At 37.0% G+C, this 11,573-nt stretch overlaps 1 long non-coding RNA gene and 1 pseudogene across 1 annotated transcript; one reads left to right on the forward strand and one right to left on the reverse strand.

Annotated features, from left to right (window-relative positions):
* Window positions 1-6,041: 6,041 nt before the first annotated feature.
* LOC122067938 lies at window positions 6,042-6,678 on the reverse strand. Its single transcript, XR_006136925.1, has 3 exons — window positions 6,583-6,678; window positions 6,425-6,462; window positions 6,042-6,317 (listed from the first exon to the last, which is right to left on the reverse strand). It is a non-coding gene; the product is annotated as an uncharacterized LOC122067938 (long non-coding RNA).
* A 3,273-nt stretch (window positions 6,679-9,951) lies between these two features.
* Window positions 9,952-11,569, forward strand: LOC122067939 (annotated as a pseudogene).
* Window positions 11,570-11,573: the final 4 nt, after the last annotated feature.

The following is an 11,573-nucleotide window of genomic DNA, read 5'->3' on the forward strand; positions in this document are numbered from 1 at the left end:
CCCCAGCCTCCACGGGATTGGAGTTTAAAAACTCCGATGAAACAGAAATTGATGTGGCTCCTTCTTGCTAGTCATATTCATTGTTTTCCAATCATGGCCTTTTAGGCTTCTCACGTATAGGGATACACTCTGGTATCGGGTGTGGACCAGGTAGGTAAGTTGGCTCACTATGGATAGTACCCTCTGATGTGTCCATGGAGGAAGGTTGATGTGTTGGAGGGGATGAGGTATGATGGAAGTATGAGGTTGAGGTGTAGAAGGTAAGGTAATAGTTGGCGTACAGTGAAAATGTGTAGGAGATGGTAGTGATGGAGTTGTAGTGAAATTGGTAAGAGCTGTTGGATTTAGATTAGGTGAGTAGTGGATTGGTTATGGGTTTGTGGGAGAGTCCAAGGTGTCATAGATGACTGTTGGCCAGAGAGATTAATTCCCGCAAGATGAGGAAGTAGAGATATCAAAATATTTGAAGCATCTGGGTTTTGTAGTAAATTGGCCAGGTTCAGGTTGGTTTGTTCTGATGGAGCCCATGATGTGGAAGTTGTGGATCGTGGGAGGGTTGTCGTGCATTGATTTGGAGTGGAGGAAATGGGATATGAAAGTGGAGTACTTGGATCCAATAATACAGTGCTAGCTGTCAAATTAGTTACATGACATCCGGAGGGGGCCAACGTCGAGGACGGGCAGTTGTTCCCACTCCGGCTGCGGTGGTGGCCGGCGGTTGCCAAATAGCAGATGAATTTCTCATGGCATTGTCCTGTAGTAAACCTTGGTTGGAGGCCGGCATTGGAGACGCAGGGAAGCTAGAAGTAGATGCAGTCAGGTTAACAATTTGTATCTTCTCAAGTTGGCGCTGATCTGGAGTTACTCCTCTGAAGGTTGAACCATATCGGTTACCTGTGAAATCTGGGCAGGTGGAGGCTATAGAACAACCATGTGTATGACAATGGTCATGTTTAGCATTAAATAAAGCCACACAATGCTTACTCTCATGAGTCACCATGCCACAGTAATAACAAAAGGTTGGAAGTCTTTCAAATTTTACTGCCACTATGGTTTGACAACCCGATGATCGATTGATCTTTATATCGCGACAGAGAGGTTTGGTGATATCAACCAAAATTCGACACTTGAGGAATTGAACTCGTGCCCAAAACTGGATGCCCTAGAATATCATCGCTTGAAGCGGAAGCCCAACCTTAGTAGCCAAGAAGCTTGCTATGTCCATGCGAAGGAGCTCTGTAGGTAGATCATGGAATTGTACCCAGAAAGTAATATGGCTAAAAACCCAGTCTTCCTTGGATTCCAATTGTCATGACAATCAGGTTACCACCCACTGACCAAGGCCCTTCATTCATAATATTAGCAACATCCATAGGGTGTGAGAATTGGAATAGATAGCGATCACTTTGATAAGGAATTCCCTCTATTGGGTATTGCACATTCCATGCTTTAGGTAGAGCATTAGTAACTGCCTGTCGCCTATAGGGTTTGCATTGGATCACTTGTCCGACCAGACAATGCATTCTCTGCTGGGGAGGGGGCCCCTCAAAGCCATCGTCCAGGGATAGTGAGTCTTCCTCATCGCTAGGGTAAACCCATGGTTCAGGTAATGGAGATGAAGTAGCAGCCGCTGGTTTGTCTGGGAATGTCTGGTCTGGTGGCCGTGGTGGAATGTGGAAGGCTGGTTGTGTGGAATGGGTCTGAGAGGAGGGAGGAGCTGATGATGAGGTACTGGCCATTAATGGAAAGGGGGAGAAAGCTTCACAGAATACACCGGAGAAGAAACACGCACAAGGTGGACAAAAAATAAAAAAATACGACATTAGGACTCATGTGGGTAATGGCCATACTGTAGAAAGGTATGTTTTATTGCTACTCGATGTTCCCAAACAACTCCTTTGACAATGAAAATATTTTATCTTACTTTGTCGACTCATTGAGTACATTTTAGGAAAGAGGGAAACTATTGCAGTATTTCCACATAAGATCTTTATTGACTTTTGTCTTGCCTTAACTATAATGCCTAACATGCATGTTGCACCTTCTGCTTCCATAATGCATGAAATAGACTCATTGGAAACTTTTCAATATTCTCACAATGAAGGGAATGCCAGGTCTTGTGTAACCTGAGAGACATTAAACTACCTACTAAAGGCGCATTAGGATATTCCTCAATAAAAGCACCAGTTAGGAAATACATTTGGAAACCAACTTGATGTAGTTTGAGATCAACATGAGTTACTAGTGCCATGAAAATTTACAATAAATATTTTCTCAAAACACTTTTTGACTCTTGAGGATCTCTTTAAATCTATTTGTTCAATTCCAATATCATCACTGACGCCGGAAAATTATAGAGTAGGAGGTAATACAAGTGACTGCTTCAAAAGAGAAAAGAATTTGCCACTCAAAGGAAATCCACCTAAGGAATAAGAGAACTCAAGAAGAACCACTTCTTCTCAAAATTCAAAGGCTCAAATTATGAATAAACTCTAAGTATGCATTTCATTCACTGGTGTAAGCTTATATAGATGAACATGGAACAACCTTCCAAGTATAGGCAATAAATTAAGACTAATTGGAAAAAACAAACATAGGGAAGACAAACAACTATCCAAGAGGAAAGGACCTTGGAAACATTGAAAGACATTTTTCACATCATGAAGAGATTGAAAATATAATGGTTGAAGTGCCCAAGAAGTTCTAGAACCGAATTTAAATGGAAGTTGGACTAAAAACATGAATTTTGAAATTCTAAGTGCCTACAGTCAGTCCGGACACACTTTACCAAAACGGCTGTAACTTCTTCTAAAAAATAGCAAATTATGCACCGTGTTTTTATTGAAAAATTACCTTCTAGACCATTGCATCCATATATGGCATGACTTCTAGTTCATTCTGAGTTGATACAGGTGTCGCCGTGAAGTTACCCCAAAATCTTGGATTGTAACTTTTATTTCTAGATTCTATTATTTGGCTTGGGCTTGTGGGCTTATTGGACTGGTTTGTTGACCCATTTGAAAATGCTCCTGCATCGATCACATTGAACAATAGGTTCAGCAACAATTTTACTTTCATATTCAGCAACAATTTTACTTTCATATGTCAAAGTGAAAATTAGAATAGGAAATTCATTTCACTTCTATTTTCCATGACTGTATACTCCCACTATTATTGTCATCTCCAAAAATTTAGCATTCTAATATTCCAATTATGATGCACTCAAATCTTTATGTTGAAATTAACTTTATATTAATTTTCAGCAATAAAGTAAAGGTCATTACAACTTGTATGTGGGCTGAAGTTGCAACCCAAAATAATCTACAAACATATTAGTCAGGCTGTCACACGCTGAAAACTTTATATTGAACCAATTATAGACTTTAAGATATTGTGACAATTTATAAGTCCCTTCAGTGAAATTATTATTAAAAACTCAAATAAGTAAGTTATGTTTAGTATGCATTCTATGTCAATAATGTATCCGAAGAAATCATACCAAACATAGCCTTTGTCATTTACCCATGATCTTAAACATCTGACTGGTGCCCAATATTTTATTGAATGTATAATTGTCATCTCATCTTCTCTGCCTCACCATTTTGTGGGCCCCAGCTAACACCCAATTCTAAATGAAGGCTATGTTATGATTTTTTAAGAATACATTATTGACATAGAATGCATATCAAACATAGCAGATTCTATTTTTTAAGATATTCCATGTCATTTTTGTTTCTGTTGTTTCTGTGTTTTCTTGTTTCCTGAAATGGAGAAACAATCTAAAATGTGTTTGATAAAGTTATTTTATTTCATCGGTTTCTAGAAACATAAATCAAAATTTATGCCTATTTATAATTCTAGAAACAACTTTGACGAAACAAGTCCTACTTGTTTCGTCGTTTCTAGAAACGAATTTGAGAGAAAAAAAAGGCTCGATAAATCTCTCAACTATTTAAACCTAAAAAAATGCAACCGAACCCTCTCTCCCTTTTGGGCATCCGATGACACTATTGGGTTTTTTAGTGACGTTATGTCTGTAAAAAAATGTGTCGAGAAACAGGTTTATCAAACACCAAAAAATCATTTTTTGTTTTTAAAAACGTGAAAAGCTGTTTTTGCTGTTTCTAGACACAGTTGAAACGTTATTAAACGGTGCCAAAATGTCACCAAGTATTTCATATGTGACATATGGGTTCAATTGATTAAAAAATTGAGTCAAATGGGCAAAGCCAAAATGCCCAAAAACCTCGAAAAACAGTTTTGATGATCTCAATTCTAGTTTTTTTTTACCAATGATAGGCATTTAGCTTTATTGGATTTTACAATATTGTGGCATTTTCTAAACCCATTTTTAATGATAATCTTGTAAATATAAGGCATAAAACCCCAACAGTATTCTCAAAAGTTGCAAAATGCCTCTCAAAATTAATTTACTAGGCTTTGTTACATTTCGAACCGTCATGAGTACTTAAAAGAATCATATTGTGGTGACATATAAAATATCTTAAACAACATTTTGTGTACTCACAAACTGTAAGGCACTTAATCCATATGAAATCTCTTCTTGTGACGTTAAAAATTTCACAACATACGTGGCATTTTAGAGATTATGAGAACATGAACATCCTCCATAACCATGATAGGATTACAAAATATCTACTTCTCTAATCATCATGAGAGTACAGAATGTCGTCACCTTAAACTTTCATGGGAGTACAAAATATGGTTCTCCTGGAGAAAGTCTGATTCTAGACCACTTGTCAAACTAATTTTGAATTAGTAGACAAACAGGTTCCCAAACTGATTTTAAATCAGCAACAAGACAAGTTCTCAATTGGTTAATAACTAGCAGCCAAACAGCTCCTTAACAATGAGCCAAATAGACCCAATTTATGAAAATAATTTCTAACTCCGTCAATTGGGTCAACTGGGATCGGGCTGGCAGATCACTCATGTGGTACGTTGTTGGGTCGGGTCTCCATGTTGCCTGGTGAGGCCTATTCGGGTTACTAGCCCGATCGGACTAATACATTTTGGGTTACAGATTAATGACTTCATATGGATCACATTTATTAAATAAGGTCATAAGACATAAGTAATAAGCCAAAACTTATGACCCATCAATACTTTATGGATCAAACTTTATTATACAGCTTTAAGAATTTTTTTAAATCGATTATACGTGCAAACAATATACATGGAATCATAAACCATGATACATACCATAGCAAAACTCAAGAGTACAACTAGCAAAGGGTGTCAATAACCGAAGGGGGTGGGTCCATAGGTGATTCGTGATGGGTATAACTTCTCAAGAAGCATTTTACCTTGCACAGGAACGCTCGATTATCTATTGTTCCTTTAGCCTGATACATTTTGTAATAGGTTGCACTGGTCTGAGGCTTCAACCGATCGATTCAGGTTGTGCCAACTTTTGATACCCTAACAAAACTCATGTATATACTGATTTATTATATCATAGAAAATCTCTTATAAAAAATTTCAAATATCCACCATAGCAAATCTTATGTGTATAAATCATTAAAACGAATAATCTCATGTGCACACCAAATAGAAAAAACATGAGAAGCGTCGAATCAAACCCAAGATTTATAATGATCTTAATGACATCAAAATTGTAATACAAAAACCCTTTAATGGTTTCATTTATCAAATAATAAATATATATATATATATATATATATAAAAGGTTTCACAATCAAACAATAATAAAGGGAAATAAATCATATATATATATATGATGATGCACATGCATAGTTGCATACACAAAACACGAACATTCATTTTAATATTTTTTAATAAAAAAAAAAAAAGGAAAAATGATAGGTATGCTAGTGTAATACCTAGGAATAAGGTATGCTAGTAGAATTTTAACTGTTAGATGAAACATGAAAAATCTCATCCATTTGTAGGGCAAGGTCTTACAAAACCTGTCCAATACTACCGCTCCACGGTACTACACCCCCAACCACGACCCCTTCTCTGGTCTGTGTGCCTAAAGCATCACCGTCGCCAGAAAGTTTAAACGTTTCTGCAACATTGGCTGAGACACGAGCTAGCAAGTTTATTGAGGGAAATGGAAAAGTCCAGATCGTGATTCCGACCATGACTCCTCATTGCTGTTGCTGCCGCCGCTGCCGATGTTCACGCCACTCTCTGCAAATCAATAGAAAAAAGGGAAAAACCAATAGAGAGAGAAAGAGAGAGATGGCTTATGCTGCTGTTGTCGTTGCTGTTGTCGTTGCTGTTGCCATCACCACTACCGCCACCATTGCTGCTGATGTTCAAGCTGCACTCTGCAAATCGATAGAAGAAAGGAAAGAAAAATTGACGCCAATGTTCACGTTGCTCTCTGCAAATCAATAGAAGAAAGGGGAAAAACCAGTAGAGAAAGATGGCTTACGCTGCTGTTGCCACTGCTGTTGATGTTCAAGCTGCACTCTACAAATCAATAGAAGAAAAGGAAAAAAAATTTGTCACCTATGTTTACGCCGCTCTCTGCAAATCGATAGAAGAAAGGGAAAAAACCAGTAGAGAGAGAGAAAGAGAGAGATGGCTTACTTATCAAGAAGCCGAAGCCTCTTGTTTGAGTTGATGCTTGTTGCTGTTGCTATAGCCACTGCTGTTGCAATTGCCGCTACCGCCGCAGTTGCTGCTGATGTTCAAACTGCACTCTGCAAATCGATAGATAAAAGGGGAAAAAAAAACCCAACTACTTTGCTTTCTTTGGCTGGATCCGGTAAAATGAATAACATTTTCCGGTGAAAAGAGAGAGAAAGAGAGAGAGTAAAGGTGTGGCAACCGTGAATTGAAAATTTATATATCTTCTCTCCATCCAACGGTTCAATTCATGTTGATCAAATCCTACGGTTAAAATACCGTTAGCATTCCTAATTCCTAGGTACTACGCTAGTATACCTATTCCTCTCCCTCCTTTTTTTTTTTTCCTTTTAATGAAAAAACATAGGCGGAAACAGGTGAAATCATTGGGGATCATCTCTAACAAACCCTGCAAACCTGAGGCCAATCCAGCCGTTGCTGTGGCTGCTGGCCCCATGTCCTGCGACTGTGGCCTATTTCTTTGATAGCTATTGTCTTTACGCTAGGGATTTATAGCTCAAGGGGATTTGTGAGTTCATGGAATTGGAGCAGTATGATGACCCATACAATTGTGAGATCAGGCTGGTTAGTTCGCTTCATTTCTCTTGCATGGTCTAAAATTGTTCGAAGAAATTATGAAAAATACTAACAGAATGAGCACAAAAGAACAACTAACTCATGCAAGGGGATAGCACTGTTGGTGAGCAACGAACTTTGTGTGTCTATGATGTACCAAAGTTGATGTTTACTTTGGGTAAATATCATTGTACAATATTCTATTAATATAGATGGAAGAGATGATCAACATTGTATTCACTTCCTATAAAACAGAACATTTAGTGAGAGTTATCTAAAAACTTATTATGAATATATAATTTATATTTTAAAATTTTTCACATCCAATCACCGATGAAGATTCTCTGATATTGGTAATTCAACGGATTAAGAATTTTAGAGATATCCATTTTCATACCTATGTCCATTGTGTAATGTTGACAAGTGGAAGGATTGAAAAATAATGAAAATTTCTATCACTTGGCGATTAATCTCACATGGACTATCCTTACGTGTGATGTTGGATAAGCTATGAGATCACCCTTTTCCATCACACTACTTGGCTTGATCACAACTACTAATTTTAAAGAGAATTAATATGAGAAACGCTAATCATACTACTAAATTGAGAATTCATAATTGAGTTGGTTCATAAAGGGAGGAAGAGAGTCTCTCCTCCATTATAGTTTCGTCATTGAATGAATTTCTTTCATCAGGTAATGACGGGTTCAAGTTTTGCATTTCATTGGTGGATTTTGCTGTTGTGAATATCAAGGTAATCCCAATCTCTATCTATTATTTGATTTGTAACGAATGCGAGGAGATGCTTAGGATAAATATTGATATGGTAATCTACAAATCTTTTTTTAAGTAGAAGATCAAAAAAATATTATATTATAAAAATAAAGATGTACAAAATTTAATGTCCAGGAGTCATGATTCTAAAACTCGAATCAGATCAATCAATCTAACTAGGCTGGATTGGATCGGAATTGGCCTTGTCCGATCCCCAATCCGATCCCATTGGGTAAGACCCAAAGGTAAAAATGTAATAAAACTGATATTTATTAAAAAATAAATAAGGGTAATAATCTATCTGATACCATCCCATCTAAGCCGATCTAGATTGATGTTGGATCATTGTCCGCCTTGACCAATCCTAAGATCCATCCCAAGTTTTAAAACCTTATCAGGCATACCTAGACGGGAAAATACAAATCAATCTCAAGAATCCAACTATGATATTGCCATCAGCAGACCAAAAGATGATACCATTATCTAAAAGATTTACCTTCAACATTACCATCAACAGAATCCTTTGAAAAATAAGAGACTAGGCAGCTTCCCTAGCTGTCCAGAAACCCCATCTCTCCCTCTCCTGCTGAGGTGAGCGTGTTGTCCATGTCTCTTGCACAATACAATCCTACTTGCACAGCGTGCCAGCTTGTCTGTATGAGAAACGTTGTTCTCTTCTCAAATGTGTGCTGTACGTGCCCATGGCTTCACCAATATCTTCTCGCCTTTGTGCATTGCAGCATTAGCCAAAGATAACATGGCCATGCTTATTATCTTCTGATTAATTTATGGACTAATGGTATATAACTGCAGAAATATTCTCAACACCCACTTGTTAAGAACACATTAGTAGAGTTATATTGTCTAATCAATGGTTCCTCCCAGTTTATAGAAAGATAGGAACTAAAGTTTGACCTTAGAGAACCGCGCTCCAGTCCTTAATTGACCCCTGAAAAGAAATATTCTAAGAAAGACTACCAAGTCATACATATTCATCAAACCTGCAAGCCAGTATTGGTTATAAATGAATAAAAGAACTGTATAAATCTTATTCTCATTCTCAGTGTATCCTATATAAAGTTGTCTTAAACCATCTTCATAGGGTGTGTCAAAACCTAGCCCGATTCGATAAAATCGATCGAAATCGACCGATAAAACTAGAACTAAATCAAACCGATCGTTATTGGATTGGTTTTGGACTGAGGTATGTTGGGACCAACTGAAAACCGGTCCAAACCGAACCGACCAATAACCAAACCGAATAAAACCGATAAAAAAATAAATGATTATGAGATTATAAATTGGGGAATTGACCATCCATTTTTTACAATATGAGAGAAATTTTTTTATTGTAAGGTGAATTGTTACAAATCATTAAATATTAAGTTATGAATAGAGAAATTGATTTGTAAATTGTAATAATGCTTCCATTGATTTCTTTGTTCACTATAGAAAACTAGTCGGATATTTAAATAAATGATTGGATAATATGGTTCATTTTGTGATTCCAATATTAGTTATCTTCTTAGTAATTTGTTATCCATTGGTTTCAATATTAGTTATATTTCCCTTACAATGATAAACCATGATTTAATCATAAATTTAAAGTTCTTTTTTTTTTTTTTGGGGTCAAATCTTGTCATTGTAAGTGATGAATGTAAGATTCATTATGGTTCAAGCCCAATAATAAGCCGATCTAAATCAATATTAAACCGATATTGAAAAATCAAAATAAACCGAAACCATACCAGACTGAAACCGAAACTGACCGAAAACTGAAGTTCCTTAATGAATTGGTTTTAGTCTCCCTCATTCCTAGACCGAAACCAATTCAACCTGACCGAAACCGAATCAGACCGTCCAATTGACACCCTTGATCTTCAGATGCATCTCAATTTCAGTTTCTATCTTTAGAGAAGAAGCAATTGTCCCTATCTACCAAAGAAGAGAGAAGGATATTAAGATTTTGGGTTGGCGTATATGGCCAATTTAGGAGGTCTTTTCTTTGCACTTGTCATCTCTCTGATTGCACTCAATCTGAACTCTGTAGAGGCCACATTTCCAGAGAATGTTTACTTTACATGGGGAGGTAATCAAGCCCAGATTACAGGTAATGGTGATGATCTTGAGCTTCTGCTAACCAATTGGTCAGGTATGTTCCTCTTATCATAATAACTATATACCAATGTCTTAATGTCATTTTCAACATTAATTTTTCATGATGGCTTTTGATTTCATATGTAACAAGACTAGAATGGCTATTGATTTCATACTGTTTCTTTCATTCTTTAGATCCTACTTTGTCCAGCACTTCAAATTGAAGAATGAAAATCAACTTAATCCTAATATGGAACTGATCCCTATTGAGTAACCAAAATGCTTAATCAACAAGTCGACTCAGACAATAATCGAAACATTTCTTGGCTGATTTCTCAGTTGAGTCACCTAAAAAATTATGTGAACTCAACTAGAGTTTTAGAATAGAGAGAGTTTAACCAGTTCCTCACAGGCTCAAATAAATTTGTAGTAGCATTTGATATAGATTCTGTCTTAAACCCTAGATGGCATTAGGCCACATGTGGCAAAAATGGAAGTAAAATATAATGATCCACTCCCCCACCCCCCCCCCTTTAAAAAAAAAAAAAAAACTGGTTATCCTGATTCCTTGAAGAATTGTCCAAAGAATATTTGAGATGCATTTGAGAAATGAACTTGGAATCTGTAATGTCATTGTGCTCAATCTCTTTCTCATACCTTTAAAGAAATAGTCTCACTAGTTAAGGCATCATCTCCTACCCTGCTAACTATATTCCTTGGGAATTCTGCTAGCACTGTTACAGCCTACTATGTAATTAACCATATATTTTAGTATGTGAAACCCAAGTTTCATATTTTCCTCACACATGAAATCTGACTAAATTCCATTATAAATTATGTGCTATTGTCTTCAACCGGTGACAAGCATGATGAGATAGACTTTTGAGTTTTTGGGTAATTCATCAGGAGAGCCTTACACTGTCCACACAAATGTCTTTGCTCAGGGTGTTGGAAGCAAAGAACAGCAATTTAAACTTTGGTTTGACCCAAATGCGGATTACCACAACTACAATATACATTGGAACACAAGTGAAATTGTGTAAGTTTACCCACTAGGACCTGTCCAAATTGTTTGTTTCACTGCTTCAAAGTCCATCACCATCATGTTTGCTCTTGTTTCAGGTGGTTTATTGATGGGCTGCCAATCCGAGCATTTCGGAACTATGAGAGTAAGGGCATTGCTTACCCAAACAAGCAAGGGATGTGGCTTTATGCCAGCTTATGGAATGCTGATAACTGGTGCACACAAGGTGGGCGTGTGAAGATTGATTGGAGCTGTGCACCTTTCAAAGCTGGATTTAGAAATTTTAGGCCAAGGGCTTGCCAATGGAATGGAGAATATAGCATCATTGAATGTGCTGCTATCACCCCTTACCACTGGTGGACATCTCTTGTTTACAGCAAGTTAAACGACAGTCAAATTGGTCAGATGAATTGGGCTAGAGACAACTACCTGATCTACAACTACTGCACTGATTATAAGAGATTCAACTGGAATATGCCCA

The sequence above is a fragment of the Macadamia integrifolia genome, unplaced genomic scaffold, assembly GCF_013358625.1.
Source record: "Macadamia integrifolia cultivar HAES 741 unplaced genomic scaffold, SCU_Mint_v3 scaffold3248, whole genome shotgun sequence".
In the NCBI taxonomy this organism is placed as follows: domain Eukaryota; kingdom Viridiplantae; phylum Streptophyta; class Magnoliopsida; order Proteales; family Proteaceae; genus Macadamia; species Macadamia integrifolia.